The following is a 19,145-nucleotide window of genomic DNA, read 5'->3' as shown; positions in this document are numbered from 1 at the left end:
GGTACTGGTCAGCAATGACTGGGGAAAAATTGGGAAGAAAACTTGAAGAAACTTTATTGGTAGCAAGTCGCTCTTGAGCATGACACTTTCACTTCGCATCTGAGTCGGGTTGGGTTGTTTCGTTCACTGGTCATATCACCATTGGTCCATCACACCATCCACATTTTGCGTTAACGCTACCAATCCATCATGTCAGTGTCGCCGGTATGTTCAAGAGAAGTCGCTCAGATAATTCACCTGTGTCTCATCCGCTACAATACATTTACGCTCCATTCTTTCATGACCGCCACCCTGAACCTTATATCATCAGATCGTTTTCACCTCCATTAAAATCATTTGCTCCATTCTGTGTCATAGATGTGGGATTCATTAAGGCCCTCCTATGATGGATCGCTTCTTGTCAACATCAGCTCATTATCCGGGAAGTCGATCTAGCAACAACCCTTTCAGTACTTTGAAGCTTGCATGCCTCAATGGCAAGTTTCTAATTTCCGGTGACAGGTTTACATCAATGGCCTTCGACCGAAAGATTTTGCGTGGTGTTCGATACCAAGTCCCTTTTTCACACCACGTGAATTGTACTATCCTACCTTAAGGGTCATCATCATTATCAATGGTTCCTCTCGCGCCCGTTAACAACTTAAATCACTGGTTGGTAATCAGGCGATGTCTTTCCATGTTCGACTCCAAAACATCTTTCACATGGATCGACTTGTACTTTGAGTGAAGATCGAATGAGATTGAAGACCTCGGATCTAGTTTCATCCATCTGGGCTACGATATATATTCAGGAAAATAAAGACATCAAATGTACATCATTGCTGCACAGATAATCATCCAATCTAAGGGATGATGGCTCTACCAGAATCATCAGTCTGAACACAGACGATTGTCTGTCTTATGTACATGAAAATGAATTTATAAAGTTGAGCATGGGAATGCCCGCCTCAACTAGATCATGAAAATATTATGAAGATAATGTATTGTATTGTATCTTATTACAGGTCGCCTTCCAACTCGAAAAAACTTCGGATCCTCATGATAAAGCATTTCACCCGACATCAAAAGATTAACGATCTCATGCTTTAGGGGGAAACTATTATAGAAATTTTTGGGCACTGCAACGCCAATCATATATGTCCATAAACCAAGGGCTCCTAAGTCCCTAAAAGTGTTGTTTCACACCCTAAAGGAACAAGGTCAGCTGATTACATCATCTACCAGAAGTTCTCCACAGAAAACTGCTTAGAACTGGTCAAATCTGGACCATACAGACTACCCAGTGCAGAAGGTGCGATGCATCCCACCTGCCCAGAGTAAAAGGTGTGATGCATATTAGATATCTCTTCTGCAGGGTGCAATGAGCGAGAGTGGACAAATGGCAGAGACAGTTTGCAAGGTGGTTTGACATGGAATCTTCCAGAAACTTCTCCTATGACACTTGCCTCTCTGAATTCGCCAAGGGATGAGTAAGAGATCATCAATCTCCAAGTGGAATCAAGAACTATCAGAGAGAGGACACTAATCAAATCTCAGAAGCTGATCACCTCCCTGCAATCATCTATATATGGATCCCTCATCCCAGAGATCCAGAGGCTGGAATTTTGTATCTTGTGAGGAAGTGCTGCTGGTTTCTTGGTGTAACATCATAATGTTGGGTGATCTAAGCTTTTCATGAGGTGAATAAGGGATTTCTTACTGAGAGGATGATGCTAGGTCAGAACAATTGGTTGTAATCCTCTTTGCTATTCTTGATATTAATAAAGCTATTCAAGTCTTCCTCCACATTCTTGTATGATTGATGATATATGCATTTGTGTGGTCAATATATATCTGGTCCTATATTGTTTGTGATAGTAGATCTCTATTCTTGGATAGTGTTATGCTGCTTTGATTCCACAGGTGCTCTTTGAAGCTGTGTAGACGAGGAAGCGAGTGGCAAAGATCTATCAGAAGGGAGAGGAATCAAGCAAGGAACCAAGCGCAAGACGGAGGTTGGTCTCCTTTGCTCCCCTCTTATCTACTTCTCATAAAGGAAAATGAAAGTAGTTTTAGTTTATTTGTTTGTAAGATAGCTACCAGTCTTAGTGGGACTAGCAACTCTACATAGACACTAGATTTCCCGATAACAGCAGCTCAAGGCCAGCTAACCTTTTCACTTGGTGGACTGTGTGGATTACATAGTACTTGGCCTTCATTCCTTCTATTTTTAACAGTTCAAAATGTTGTTTAATTTCATTATTTTATCTCAGTGGTTGAGTTTACAAGTTTTTGCAGGGCATGAAATAGATATGTTGTGATTTGTGAGTTGCTTTGCACATCAATATATTATTTCCAGATGACCAGGTACGTGTAGATTGATACCTTACATCTAAATTAATTAGAGAAATTGGTCCTGATTCATTTCACAGAGTTCTAACCAACCATATTCATTAATTAGAAGTGTTGAGAGTGGGGTATGTATGTCAGAAGGAATCATAGTAGTTGATAAACATCATGGGATCATGAGCATATCCATGAATGGCTCTTGGTATGCTATGAGAAAGAAGAATGTTTCATGGATTTTGTTTGCAGATATTTCTATTCATAGTATTCTCATTTCATCTACTCTACCAGATGTTAAATTGTTATTCTAAAGCACCTTATGATTGGACTGTACAAGAAACTTGACATTGTTGTATCTATTTTGTGATGCTATATGTTAATCATTAACAATATTTGATTTCATACATCTGATTCCAATGGTTTTCTATTTTTTCAGGTGTTTATTTATTTATTTATTTTTCCAGCAGAAAAAAATGGATAGGGCATGGGCATGTCGAGATCATGGAATCGAATAGATGGATGGGACTTATAGTGTTTTCAGTAGTAATTATCATCTGCTTCACCTGCCCACCAGCCAGGTAGATTGTTCAATATTTTACTTTTTTGTCCGTGGGTCTATGTTTTCATCCTTCGGGCGACCAATAAATGATTTCTGTTTGGGTTTTCTGAAGGGAGGGAGGGAACTTAAACATTCGATGAATTCCACCTCAGTTTGAATGTGCAGATATCTTAAATATTCTCATAAGTAATTCTCTCATCTCAGAAATTGAAACAGAGTATCAATTCACATCTTGTGTTAGTAGGAGGACATGTTATATTTACTTTGTTATTTATGTTATCGAGTACTCACATGTCTGTTTAAGGTTAAAAAATTAGTAAACTGCATTCAAATGCATGCTAGTCACATTATTTTCTGTTGGACAATTATATTGCAAATAAGTAGGCATTGTGTTGTTGGACAATTGTTCGACTTATGAATAGTTACAAGTAACCAAAAAATATGGTTTCTCTGGTAGAGAACTATTTAGCAGAAAATGAAAATAGATTGCTAGTCTTTGCTTTCAGCTAGGACTAACATCCTTTGAGTTTTCTTTGATCTTCAAGACAAACTATTTCCACTGTTAAAACTTAAATAGATATAAGGTAGAGGGTAGGCAATATTTAGCTGGCCAAAGGCCAACACTACTTTATGTAACCCAAAGTATAATCGTGAACAACTATAGCTTGTATTGAAACACTTGGATATAGGCAATGAAGCACTAAAGTTCCATCATAGGTTGCACATGTACATAATCAAAATGTTTGCTATTAAATAATTTAAGAATCAATACACATTTTAGCCTAGGAGACCATGACCATATACAACGATGAGAATAGAAAAATTATTTCCCAACATATTATTCAACCTCAGTTTGATTTTCTTGTTTATAATCTAGGAAACCATGGTAAGAAGGTCTGTAGATCCAGAGGAGGAGCTCAGAATGATGGCTCAAGAAGTCCGTGCTTATGTGGAAGCTTTTCTGAATAGTCTTGCTGCAAATGTTCCCAATGTAAGACATCCATGTGGATGAGCACACAATACAACCATACAAAATCTCAATGTTTATTCAGTCCATGATACTTGAATTGATGATTTGATGATTTGCAGGCCGTGGTGCTTTGTCAAGTTGAGAAAGCCAAGGATGAAATGCTGACCCAACTTTCTAGCTCAGTCAAGTAAGGTTTAATGACGAAATGTGGTTAAGGTACGTCAATAATTAGTTTGATTATTTTCCCATTTCTGTATTTTGCTAGACTGATTTTGATTTTCACTTGAAATCAGGTCTCTTGGGACTTTACGAAAGTAGTGTTTTCTGTCATCCTCTGCAGGTGTAGTAGACACGTGTTGATTGGAGCACTGTACATTTGAGCTTTTGGGATGCCTTTTCAACTTTTTGTTTAAAAAGGTCCTACATGGATTTAAACTTGGATCGATCCCAAGAGAACTTTTGACTTATCAATTCTATTTTCCCATGTTGATATGTATGTAGTGTGGGCTCAGTAGCAACACCTTTTAACCTCAATATCAATGACCATGGAGCAACTATGAGCCCTTTTTTGGTTCCTTTTTATCAGCACTCTATTTTACTTGTTTATGTCTCTTTATTTTGACTTTTAATTTAATTTAATTTTGAATTTATAGACATACTATGTTATTGGTTGTTTTGGTCAATACTGGTTTTCTTTTCTTGCTTCTGTTGGCATTTTCCTCGTTGAATTGGCGAGGGTTCTGTATTTTTCCACTTATATTTATTTGAATTTTAATTTAGTTTAATTTTGAATTTATAGGCAGACTATTATTGGTTGTTTTGATCAATACTGGTTTGATTTTCCTGTTTCTGTTGGCATTTTCTTGATTGAATTGGCGAGGGTTCCGTGTTTTTCCACTTCTATTTATTTTTTTCCTTCTTATTTATTGATTGGGATTTTTTTTTTTGTAGTATTCATGGGCAATGTGAAGTTATCATGTTTGATGTTAGTGCATGATTGACTTACAAGAATGTCCCAACGTCGCACAGAGATCTTTGCGGGTATCTCTCTTGCAGAGGAGTTGGATCTCTAAGTAGAAATGAAGGTTCCTTAATTGTGTGGTGGCACAACTGCCTGAACCAATTAGCTAAATATCTTTGTGAATTTCAAGGTGTGTGAGAACATTCCTATTGTTCTTTGTGGAAACAAGGTTGATGTGAAGAATAGGCAAGTGAAAGCTAAGCAAGTTACTTTTCATAGAAAGAAGAATCTTCAGTACTATGAGATATCTGCAAAAAGTAACTACAACTTTGAGAAGCCATTCCTGTACTTGGCATGGAAGCTCTCAGGGTGAGCCTTTAATCTAGTTTTTGATGCTCCCTAATATGAATGTTATATTAAAAAATTTGCATTGATTCTATAATGGGTTATTTTTATAGGGATCCAAACCTTCATTTTGTGGAGTCACCTGCTCTTGCTCCTCCTGAGGTTCAGATAGACCTTGCAACCCAGCAACAGTAAGTAGAATGCTATTTTCTTATTATTTTTTGTTAACTTTTATTGAAATAATTTGTTCCATTTCTAAAAGATTGAAACTTTGGCTTACAATCTTTTATGTTCTCAGGTACGAGGCAGAACTTGCAGCAACTGTAGCCCAACCCCTTCCAGATGACGATGATGATGCAACATGCTTTTGAATAGCTTTGTTAAGATGCTTTTGCATATTTAGGGATTGGTGGATTCAATTAGTTTTGTATCATTGGAGTTTGCTCTTGAGTTCCAACATTTAATTCTGATTTGTATTTGGGGTTTAGAATAACATTATCGCATCTCTCTATATGTGATTTGTGTACTATGTAGATGTTTTCATCGGTGGAGTTGGCTAACCTATATTAGTTCAACTCCATTAGAGAACTATTTTTATATGCTAAGACAGTTTTTTCCATTATATACTCTTGCACATTTTGCACAAGAACTTTTTGTACTCTTCAAATATTTCAAGAATGTTCAAGTGCCTTTTTGTTGTGTACTCTTGGGGGAAATGCTGGTTGCAATGATTATTGCTTGTAATATATTATGGCTTGCTAAAACTTTCTCTGAAAATTCTAGCTATGTCTGAGGATTTACTTTAACTTTGAAATTGGTTTACATAAAGCTTGTACAATGAACAGTTTACCTGCTAGACTATCAAAATAAATGATATTATAAAGTAAGCGCTAATACCTTGTATACGGGCCAAATCCTCCCTTTGCAATATTGTTTTCATCCGGGACACTTTCTGTTGCAACTGTCAATGTTTCCATGGTAAAAACTATTGGTTGACCCTACGTATAGCCTCTGTTTCCATTCGGGGCTCTACAGACTGCAATTTCTGCAATGCGAACTTGCAATTTCTAACTTCGATTAGAAGTCATCCAACATCCGTACGGAAGAAAGATTGTATTTGCAATAACATCAAGAGGAAAGAAAGATGCATGTCCTCTAGAATGGATCTTCACACTGAGACCAATGCTAATGGTGGTTAGAAACTAATGTGCAATGGAATAAACAATGTTGAGGTGTAGAACAAATATATTTTGCCTCCCGAGGAGCAACCCAACATGTCTCAGGTATCTTTCTACGAGAGCATTCCAGTGGTGGATCTGAAACACCTGGATGGCCCTAGCAGAACCACTGTCATACAACAAATACAACGTGCATGTGAGGAGGATGGCTTTTTCCAGGTACAACCTTCTATCTCCAGTGTCCCAAGTTATGATTTTTTTGTGGAAGGGATTGGATTCATGAGGCTTTGAATTTTGAATCTCATGATATTGCGATATAAACTGTTTTGAAGATTTGAATTTTGAATTTTAAGATTTGAATTTTGAATCTCATAATATCTCTCAATAAACTTCCAAAATCTCAACTATGAACATTAATTCTTAAAAATATTTCTGTTCAAATTCAGTATTAATATGGTTGAAGCTGCATGATTATGATCAGATAGTGAACCATGAGGTACCAGAGAGGGTGATGAAAAGCATGATGGGAATCGCCAAAGAATTCTTCGAAATGCCAATGGAAGATCGTGCATGCCTCTATTCAGAGGATCTAAAGCAACTGGCTTAGCTTGCTACAAGCTTCAATATTCACAAAGATGAAGTCCTTAACTGGAGGGACTATCTGAGACACCCTTGTTTTCCTTTACACGAAGTCATCGACTCTTGGCCTAAAAAACTTGCAGCCTATAGGTAGCCATTAAACCTTATGTCAACCATTAAAGCAGAAATCATAACTCGTTTGGCTTAATATAATATTGAAGCTTTTGTTACAGGGAAATTGCATACAAGTTCGCTGTGGAGGTGAGGGCACTGTGTTTAAGGCTGCTGGCTACAATTTCTGAAGCTCTAAGACTCCATTTTTATTACTTGAATAATATTTTTGGGGAACACAGAAAGTTGTTACTTGTAAATTACTATCCACCATGCCCAAACCTAGATGTTACCCTTGCTTTAAGAAGCCATTCAGATGCAGGTGGCATCACTGTTCTAATGCAAGGCGATGTCAGCGGTTTGCAAGTACTTAGAAAAGGGAAGTGGGTTGCTGTAGAACCCATTGCTAATGCCTTTGTTATCAAACGTAATAAGCGAGTCTTACTTGGTTAAAATCAAAATAATTCATGGGCTACATAAGAAACCTCATAAGATTTTGATAAGTGATTAGTTAAAGAATATTTGTGATGAGTCTGTTCAGAGTATTAATTTTCAACACTGATAAAATATATTTTGAAAAAGAAGTTAAAATAACAATGATCAAGGATTTCAATGGATCCAACACCACTTCAAAGCCTCCGTACAGTTGGCTTTAAGCATGTCCGTAGGTCAACGAACAAAGTGGCTGATTTGCTTGCCAACTAGGGTGTTATCAGCACAGAGATTAAAGTGGCATCAAATTGGCATGAGCTGCCACAGAGCAGGTTAAAGGAGGTTGTTCAGGAACAGGCAGAAAATGATAAGCTGGAGTTTAAAGATAGAGCCTGGGACCAGGGATCAATTTGACTCAACCTTTTCTTTCAACATCTGCATGTGTCATCATTATCAGATAGATGGTTCTGTGGCGTGGCAAATACCTAGTCTGGCCGCTCATATTCCCAGAGAAAACAAGAGGATGCTCTCTGTTTATCGTGGGGATCGAAACGAGTCCCTCAGATCTTCATTCAGTGACAAACCCCTCATCTATTCAGGGTTCCAGGTTCGGGCAAGAAAGATCCACAAGCGCAGATAGAGCCCTGTTTCTTCCGGCGGACGATACTTCAAAATTTTGGAGTCTCGGCATGGTTTACGCCCCCCCCAGGCGGTTTCTGGATGATCGCACAACTTTCTGTTGGAAAGCGGTTTTGATGAAAATGCATCGATGCCACTCACCCTCAAACACGTGGCAAGGAGAGGGTTCCGAAAACCGCTCTTCCCTGCTCACTAACGACGACCCTTCTTATCCCTTGAAATATCAACATCATCCATTAGATTTAGTCAACGACGATCGACGGTTGCGGTGGTTCGTGCAACTTGGGGGGTAGGACTATTATACTTCGATCTTTTTGACGGAGCGATATCCACCTCGACCGTCGATATTAATGCTTTTTATTGGACGACTCAGATGAACAGGGCTTTTCCTAAATCGGTGTTGTCGGTTAGTTCACGTGCTTTCCGGAAGCCAGATTGCATTGTTGTTCGTTTTTCCATGGGTTTGGGTTTCTTTGTATAACCGTAAGGTTCTGACCTGGAGTTCTTGTACTCCCTGCATGTAAAATTGTACACTACTTTTTTTTTGGTTTTATGAAATATAAGGATCCATACTTGCTATAGCAAAAAACTGGGCGGGCATAAAAACGTTCCATTACAAACCGTTCAAGCGAAAGAATACTCACTCTATAATACTGTGTAATCCAGTTCTAGATATCATACTCACTCTATAATACTGCGTAATCCAGTTGAGCAATGAAGCTATATTTTTGATAACATGATTGAAGCATAAAACTAACCCATACGTGCCACCAACGAAATTCCTACAATCTTGTACAATTGATAACTATGGCTATCAAGCCTGCGTGGGTATTCTTGTGGGTATGTTGTCTATCGAACACACAAAGGTATCGCCATTTCATTAATTGAGCTCTCGATTGATTTCTGCATAAGGATTCGCATTGTCTAAATCTAAAGTCGTTTCCATTCAACAGTCTACAGATTCTTCTTTAACTATAGTAAAACTAGGAGATGGAATGCTTATCAAAGCTAAGGTAGCATCTTAAATCCAAACATCTGACTCCATTTTAAGTAGTAAAACTTGGGCGTAAATTTAATAACGAATTGAATCCCCTCTTGCTAAACAAAGGTAATATTAATAACCCATATGCGTTGGTTTCTATCAGACACAAATTTATGTGGTGGTTTCTCTCATACACGAGTACTATTTGTGGTTTCTCTCATACATGAGTACTATTTGTGAACTTTGAATGTGAAACTACTTTGAAAGGACATTCAAAATGATTATATTTATTTATTTTTTAAATAATATTTTATATTGTCTCTAGAGAGACAATAGTTTGAATTATGATTTTATTTATTTATTTTTTAATAATTTTTTATATTGTCTCTAGAGAGACAATAGTTTTAATTATGGGCATATTGTCTCTATAGAGACGATATATTGTCTCTATAGAGACAATATGTTTTTAATCTTAGCTATTGTCTCTAAAAAGACAAAAATGTAATTGTCTCTAAAGAGACACAAATGAAGTTGTTTCTAGAGAGACAAATGAAATTGTATTTTAATAGACAATAATTCTTGTCTTTATAGAGACAATAATAATATGTGTTCTATATTGTCTTTATAGAGACAAATTTTTGAAATCTCCTAGCGGGCATCTGATGGCCACTCTTCCCCCAAAATAATATATTTCCTTCACTGGTGCGCTAAATTGGTCCGAGAAAACACAATGAAGCGCTGACTTAGGAGGGAATATATCAATAGAACTTACATACCTGAGTGGCAATGGCATCTGAATTAGCAACACCACCCCGTCCTCGGGAAGCATAACAACATCTTTTATATACATACTTTTGGTAATATTATTGACGTTTCTGAGAGCTACTAGCCATCGAGAAGTATGGATAATGAATAATGATAATGCGTTAATGAATAATGTTGCCATATATTAGACCCTAAATCGACCTGCCAAAGATTATTAAATATGTCAATAGTATATACGACTCCAATGATTTTGGATGGAATGTGAAAATTATTGGGCCTTCGGATACAATCTATGAAGGTGGATATTATAACGCGATCATGACTTTTCCACCTAACGATCCACCAACAGTCAGGAAATCAAAGGAAATTTTATGAGTATTAATAATTATCTTAGAAATTTGAACTGCATTCTTTGGAATGCTGGCAAGATATTATAATGCTAATAATAGTTGAACGCATTTGTAGTAGTCACACCATAATAACCTAATGTCTACCTGTATTAAAATGCCAATCCCATTGCAAAATATCCATACCAACGCCAACATACAAAAATTTAATTCTTTTGCAACTGACTGATAAGTGACTAATGTTGCTGCAAAGTAATTAATGTTGAGGGAATCAAATACAACTTTTCCAATAGAAACGCTGCCATTATATGCACGTTGCATATAATTATTCCTTTGCACACAATTATTCCACTGCACACAATTATTCCTTTGTTGCATACATTATTTAACATTGGTCCAATCCACTAGCTGTCAATAAAATGTATGGTGGTGTATTTATGTCCCTGACACATATACTCTCTCTGGTCAAATTCTTGACCTTCATAATTGCAATTGAGGAGGGTTTACTTTTTCTTTTTACTATTAGTACCTTATCATGATATATAGAAATCATTTTGAGTGCTTGGTTTTCTTTGATGGATACCAATTTTCTTTTTTATGCTTACTTTCTCTAATTTTCCTTCTTGTATCCCCCGGCCCCCCATTTTTTTCTTTTAAAGATTTTAGTGTAGGAAAATGACCAATGCTTAGTGATTCCCTTTTCAATGGCATGCACTGGAAATCTCCTATTCAACATTTGATTGTTTTATGGATGAATGACTTTAAATTGCATCTCACTACCTCAACTCAGATGATGCTTTGCAAAACTTCCTCCATAAATTTACTTTGATCGAGTAGCATCAATATTATTTAACTCCCTACAAAAATAATAATGAAGCTAGAGTGTTGCAATTGAATGAGGCATGGTGTTTCATTCACCCATGGTCTTTAATTGTAGAGACATTTTCATAAATTTTCCTTTTATTTTGCAATAAAATAAATTCAAATGCCTATTTTTTCATTGAGTTCTTCAATATGTTTATTTGAAAGAATTTTCTCCTAGAGTATTTGATATTGCAAAATATCAATTTTTTTCAAAAGTTTGTGGTTGCTTTGAAATGAGATTGATGAGCAAGGATAATTTCCAATTTTTTTCTTTTGAAATGGAGAATCATTTCTCTAAACTTTCATATTTCGCAGATAAACTCATTTTTCTTCTTCAATCATTCACAGTAATGAGCACAATAACAATGTTGAAGGATTTAAAGAAATCCTAGTGATGCAGTGAAATTGGTACAATATTTGATTACTTGCTGAGATATAAGCCTTCACATGGAGATTGCCAATAATAAGGTTCTGATGTTGAACTCATGATACTTCATGATGAAATCATCTATAAACCAAACATAAACATATATAGAGTTTTCTCATCTATTTTGATGTCAATGTATTTGATTTTGCTTCCATGTTTATATTTGGATGGATCTTAGGTTTTATACATCAGATGTTTAACAGGGATTATCATAATGTACATTGATGGATTCAGAAAATGAAGAATTTTGAGAAAAAATGATGATGCAATTATACAACAAGTTATGCTTAACTTTCAACATGATTTGAATAGATATGCAATTGTATTAACAATACTAGTATTGCCTCTACTTGCATAAATTTATTTACATGTTTATGCATTGAATGCTTTACAGGTTTAATTTTTTATGCATGGGTGGATTTCTTGTTTACTTCTGAATACTTTAAATATTTAATTGTTGTTGGTTTCCCGTGCCACTGTTCATAAGCTTTCTTATCACAATTTGGTCTAACATGTGTCTTATTGAGAATATTTACTGATGTATGCACCAATGCATAACACATGTAAATATATATTGTATGTATATATCCAACCATAAACATGTATATAAATTTCTGCAAGTAGATACAATACTAGTACTTCTAAGAAAATTACATATCTATTCAAATAATGTTGAAAATTAAGCATAACTCATTCTATAATTGCATCATCATTTTTTCTCAAAATTCTTCATTTTTTGAATGCATAAATGTACATTATGATAATCCCCATTAAACATCTGATGTATAAAACCTGAGAGCCATCCAAATATAAACTTGGAAGCAAAATAAAAGACATTGACATCAAAGTGGATGAGAAAAATCGATATATGTTTATGTTTGGTTTATATATTCTTTCATCAGGAAGCATCATGAGTTCTACTTTAGAACCTTATTATTGGCAATCTCCATGTGAAGACTTCTATCTTAGCAAGTAATCAAATATTGTACCAATTTCACTGCATCACTAGGATTTATTTAAATCCTTCAGCACTGTTATTGTGCTCACTATTGTGAATGCTTGAAGAAGAAAAATGAATTTATCAGCAAAATACAAAATGTTTGGCACCAAATCTGCATATCTTTTCCTTACGTTTTCATCTCTCCTTTCATCCTTTTAGTACCAATGATATGCATTAATTGTGATAAACTTACAAGGTAAACCTCCCTCCTAACATCTCTTCGAATATTTATTTGATGAAGTAAGGTCACGGGGTTTTGCCTATGTTAACTACTAAACTTTTCTATTTTTGCATGTTTCAGTGAATGGGTATTGCATTCATAACTGGCAACAGCAGTCTCACTTTTACAACAGTTGTTCGGCAATGCTCCAACAACATAACCAACTCCGGACTGCTCGTAGGCTTTTTTCATATCTTTATTGTTCTGTCTCTCTCAGCAATTAGTTGTTGTTCTAACAGTTGTATAATTTTGGGCATTAGCTGCTAGATTTGGGGGAATATGTCTTTCCCATGTATTTGTATAAAAGGGGTTTCATTCCTGTGAAAAGGGGTTAGCAGTGCAAAGATAGGCATTGTAACAGTTCTTCATATATTAATTGAATGCTAGCAACATAGTTGTTCTTCTCCTACCTGTGAGTTGACACAACCCTGATCAGAGAGTTGGGCCGGCTTGCCTAATCAGGTGCTGCATATTTTCTTTATGTGTGTTGTTTCTTTTGTTGTGTGATAACTTCTTATTGTTGTTACAGCTCTTTAATTAATTGTTGTGGATGCCTTTTTAAGTTTTGCGATTTATTTCTAATTACTGTTACAATGATGCTTTGATTCTTTAACTGTGAATCCTTGGTTTATGTTAGATTGTAACCTTTCCCTTGCATATACCTTGTGCATTACCTTGAAAAATGTATGCACCCAGATTGATAAATTAATGTGGAAAAAAGGTGGAATAGTTTATTCACACTTGGACACCAACATTTTGGCGCCATTGTTGGGGAAGGCTAACAAGGTGCAAGACATGATCTGCATTGACCAAAGGATCAATCTCTCATCTTAAAGAGGGAAGTGCTACCCTGCTCTAAATCCTGAGCTTAGTATTTTGATTTCTGTTGCTTTTTAATGTTTTTGGGCTTGCATCGCTTTGTTTTGGTTGATTGTTCTGAATTTTCCTGAGTTGTTAAAACCTAATCTCTCATCCTGGGGAGGGAATGGTCTTTTGACACCATGCTCCAGGTCCCGAGACTTAGATTTCCTTTCAGTCATTTTCTTTTCTTGTCTGATCTCTCATCCTAGGGAGGGAATGGTCTTTTGACACCTTGCTCCAGGTCCTGAGCCTTAGATTTCCTTTCAGTCATTTTCTTTTCTTGTCTGTTAAAAGCCAACCTCTCATCCTAGGGAAGGAATGGTCTTTTAACACTGTGCTCCAGGTCCTAATCATGGTGATTTAATTTAGATGTTTCTCTCTTACCAATTTGCATGAAAAAAGATTCGAATAAAAGGGGCATAGGAAAAGCCCGGAAGAAAGGAGGACAATATTTGGGAAGGAACACTTACATCCAACAAATCATCACAAGAGCTAAATCAGAGGCATCTTATTGTGTTGTTGTGATGGCGAGGACTCGAAAGAAATCAGAGGGACAATTTGTTGAATAACCAATGCTATCTACAGTACCTCCTATTGATTTAACATAAAAAACCCTTCCAGCAGCTAAAGAAGTATGCAACAATGTACTTGATGAAGGAGTACCGCTTCTGGTAATAGAGGAAGAAGAAGTTGTAAGCAGAAGATCTGAGGAACCAACCCCTTCCAATAGGGAAGAAGAAGTTGCAAGGAAGGGGTCTAAGGAATTAAGCCATTGTGGTAGGGAGGAAGGATTTGTAAGGGTATTATATCACCATGGGATAGGGGGAGTGCTGTTAAGGCAACTCAAACTTCCGTGATAAGACCCCCTCCATCATTCCCTGTAGAACTTGTTGAAATTCCCAATGATTATTGGAGAATATTTATGGAGGCCACAACCTCTAATATTGACTTCCCAATTGGGGATCTTGGGACTGGCGCACCAACGAAGCCCATTCCTTTGGCAGCTTTACCTAGCTTTCACGGGCTGACTTCTGAAGACCACGACACGTTCCTTTTTGAATTTGATATTGTGTGTCGGGGATATGACTACATAACCGATGAACAAAAACTGAAAATGTTCCCTGCTACGTTAAAAGGGAAAGCCCTGTGATGGTTTATGGGTCTAGGAGGAAAGATTATCTCCACATGGGATGAGATGAAAACGTCTTTTCTGGAGAAGTGTCAAGATTACTGCAAATCTCGGGATATTAAGGAAGAAATTTTTAAGTTCATGCAGAAGGAAGACAAGAATATGGAGGATTGTGCAGAACATTTTAAGTACACACTACAGAGGTTAGGTCACTTTAACTTGGATAAGGACATTTTGAAAATTATCCTTCTCCGGGATTTTTGAGAAGACTCTCTGGAATTGTTAAACATAGTAGGAAAGGGAGATATATCAAAAGAGGGCTTCCATACCATTTGTGAGCTGTGCACCCAGTGCTCGAGGGGATTTGCAAGGAATAAACAAGGAATTCGGTCAACAAAATTATCTGGTGGAGGTGTCACGAAAACAGAAATTGGAAATCTGCTCGATAACTTAAGGACTGATATCTTAAGTACCCTATCTACACAGATAGACACACTGCAAGTAAAACAGAAGCATATGGAATTGGAAAAGACTATGGCTATATTTTTCCTGAAGTGTAGAAAGAAACATCCACCTAGAGAATGTCCATTGAACTCCATGGAAGAATGTACAATCTACGAGCTGATTCTTGCAACAAGTTCATGCCCCTTCTTGCCAGGATTGAAGGTAGTCTTTCAAGGGATAGGCGAAGAGGTGGATCAACTATACTTCATGGGATCAAAATTCCATGGCAACCTCGGCCACAACCGTAAATCAAGGTATGTTTTGGGATCCATCTCAGTATTTTAACAATTTTAATATGGGTCCTTAGTCGATGCCTTATTCACCTATGTGGCCTCAATATTAGTTTCCACCCTGGCAATAGTGAGCTCCGCAAACTAGTTTGAATTCTTCATGGGCCTCGAATTGGCATGGAACCTCTCCTCCTGGACAGTTTCCCCAATCGATACCACAACTATTGGAAATAATACTGAGAGGGAGGGGGGGGTGAATCAGTATTAGCAAGTCAATAGTATTTCATTTCCATACTCAGATTCATATACACTGCTTTAGTTAATGGAACTTGCGTGTATATGTAACTTTTATTAAGGCAACCAGCATGTGTCCTGCAAACTTATGATTCAGTTAATTTTTCATATGTTGACCTTTAATCAATGCATCAGAACCATATCAACAGTAACCAGGTGCAGTAAAATAGAACAAACAATCACACACATGAACACAAGATATAAGGTGGAAACCCAATGTGGGTGAAAACCACCTGCTGTAATCATCTCTATCTTCTTTCAATAAGAAACTTCTTTTTACAATTTTTGTACTGGTGTAGTCTTATACCAGTACACAAGCTTCTACCTATAGAAGGCTACAACCTTCTCTCATTCTCCAGCTTCTCCTGGAAGGGAGCTACAACCCCCTAGCTCTTGTACTAGCTGATGTCTTTACTAGTACAGAGGTGCAGGCCTACAGAAGGGTACAATCTTCTCTTTTCTTTCAGGGACCACGTTTCATAAATTTTCAAACTAGATCCATCAATAACATTAATCAACCATCAATTATATTTGCATTAACCAATCTCCTTTGCACCAACCAAAACTAAATTAATCAATCACTTCTCAGAATGTTGTAACCAGAATACAGTAACAGTAACTAGAATCCAAGCCAGAACCCAGAACACTGCAACAACAAATAGAAGTAGCTTAAGCATATTTTATGAGGTATACATTACTTCAATGTGTCGAACCTACGTACATATGCTGTCTGTTCAAGGCAAACCTGTTTAAATGCTATTTTGATATGTAGAACCAGCGTTATATGCGCCTCGTCTAAAGTGAACTTGCGTATAGATCTGTAAATGATGATTTAAACTTTACAACAATTCCAGACATCAGTTATACCGAGATCATCATATTTACTGATTACAACATGTGCCAGTTATTCAGATAAAAGATCAAAACCACACAAAGATATTTCTTTTCAAGCCTTAAGATCTCGATCCATCAATAAAACTTATCCTTCATCAAGCACTCAGGTTCATCCTTGATTCAGATCTAGCTATGCACCATAACTCAATAACCTGTATTCTAGATCTTTCTCTTCATTAGATATTCAATTGATGAGTTCCTTTGCCTAATGATCTTCTCTTCCTTTTATAGTCTTAGGCCTTACTCAATACCATGGTCCAAAACCACTTAGAATCAATACCTTGGACCAAATACCTAGGGTCAACACTTCGGACAAGATACCTTGGACCAATATCACGGATCAAAATACCATGGACCAAATACGATAGACCAAAAATAAGTTTTCCAACATGTACACACCTTCCCTTCCATGAAAGTGCGTGTGTATGCTATACGCATCTTTTGGTCTGTGAACTCGCATGTACAAGTGGCTTGGTCAATGGGGAACCTGCATATACCTCTCTCCCTTCATTCTATGAGCCTAAATAGTGTTCTGTCATTTGTGTGAGTTGCCATCAAGGACAACACCTGTGTCATAGAGCCAAATCTGTATCATAATGCCAACAATATCCCCCTTTGGACTTGATGGCAAGCCCAAGTCACTCTCCCCGTTTGTCATCAAGGGTAAAGGGTTATGCTCCCCTTGAGTACATGTTGAATTCTTTGATATGCTAAAGTGTGTTGTCCATGCTCCCCCAGAATATAAGCAAGGTTTGCAAAACGATGACTCTATACATACACCATAAATGACCTTTCTGTCACTAATGACTCCTACATACATCCATCTCCCAACCAAGTGGGGATATACCAAGATTGACTCATCCACCCAACCAAGTGGGTATATAAAAAATGTTTATACATGTTAGAACATTACATCATCCATCCCATGCATAGCGGGGAAACAAAATAGGTCATTTCATGCCCTTGACAATAAAAGATATACATGACATAGAGATCAAATATCTAAAGCAAGACTATGATAGTTATCAAAAACTATCATTAGCCGCATCTGTCAAGCACCATCTAGAGCAGCAACTGTGATCTCCCCCTGAACCTATTCCACCTGAATAAAAAATAACTGTGAATTTGTACCAAGATCTTCTAAGATAATGCCAACAATGCATAACTATAAGTATATGCTCCCCCTGAACCTATGCCAGATGATCACTATTAGACCCATATCAAACACCTTTCATCCTCTGTTTTTATTCAAACCAACATATATGTGACTGTATCCACAGTAACCAGCGTATGTACGCGGATATGCTTCATGAAACTCATGTACAACCACTTTTCTCTAAAATAGATAAGTTTTAACAGCAAGATGATGCATCAACTACTCCCAGCTTCTATATGAGATATTCAAATATCTCTCTGGGCAGTGGTTTGTTGAATATATCAGCAACCTATTCTTTGGAGGGAACATACTCCAATTTGACCTTTTGTTCAAGCACTTGTTCACGTAGAAAGTGATATTTGATGGGTATGTGCTTGTCCTTGGAATGCATGGATAGATTCTTTGAAACACTGATTGCACTTGTATTATCACATAGAATGGAGATGGGTGGAGTACATGTGATCTGAATGTCTTACAATGTTTGCATCATCCAAAGGATTTATGTGCAACATGATGCACTAACCACATATTCTACTTCAGCTGTAGATAATGCAATTTAACTTTGTTTCTTGCTGAACCAAGACACTAATCTGGAACTCATATAGAATGCACCACCACTAGTGTTTTTTCTGTCATCCATGCTTCCTGCCCAATCTACATCTGTATATGCATGAAGTGTAAGATCTGTATTCCTAGGATACCATAAATAAAATTTTTGAGTTCCTTAAAGATATTTGAAGATCCTTGTGATTGCCTAAAGGTGTGATTCCTTTGGATTTGCTTGGAATCTTCCAACTATTCCCACTGCATGCATGATGTCGAGTCGGGTGCTTGTTAGATAAAGCAAACTGCCAATCATGGATTTGTAGGTTGGTTGATGTGCCGCTGCTGATTCATCATCTGAGCTGAGACTGCATCCTGTTACCATGGGGGTACATACTGGTTTGGAATCTTCCATGCAATATTTTTTCAAGATCTGCTTGAGATACTTGGTTTGTGATAGAAAAATACCATCTTTATTATTTTGAACTTGTAGGCCGAGAAAATATGTGAGCTCACCAAGTAGGGACATTTCAAACTCTTGTTGCATTACCAAAGCAAAGTTTTGACTCATGGCTTCCTCATTGATACCAAAAATGATATCATCAACATACACTACAAGTATTAGCAATTTATCATTATCAATCTTTGTATATAGATTTCTATCAGCTAATCCTTTTGAAAATCCTTGTTGATGGAGGTATTTTTCAAGATGGTAATACTAGGCCCTTGGAGCTTGTTTTAGACCATAGAGAGCCTTTCTGAGTCAACATACAAGTTTTGGATCATTTCCAAGGATGAATCCGTCTAGTTGCTCAATATATACTTCTTCT

General features: G+C 36.9%; 1 pseudogene; it reads left to right on the top strand.

Annotated features, from left to right (window-relative positions):
• Nucleotides 1-6,434: 6,434 nt before the first annotated feature.
• LOC149263062 (protein DMR6-LIKE OXYGENASE 1 pseudogene) lies at nucleotides 6,435-7,481 on the top strand (annotated as a pseudogene).
• Nucleotides 7,482-19,145: the final 11,664 nt, after the last annotated feature.

This window comes from Pinus tabuliformis, chromosome 6, assembly GCF_031772625.1.
Source record: "Pinus tabuliformis cultivar Carrire ecotype Pingquan chromosome 6, CPIR1, whole genome shotgun sequence".
Classification (NCBI taxonomy): Eukaryota; Viridiplantae; Streptophyta; class Pinopsida; order Pinales; family Pinaceae; genus Pinus; species Pinus tabuliformis.
The sequence above is the reverse complement of the archived record's forward strand: the minus strand, read 5'-3'. Positions and strand labels throughout refer to the sequence as shown.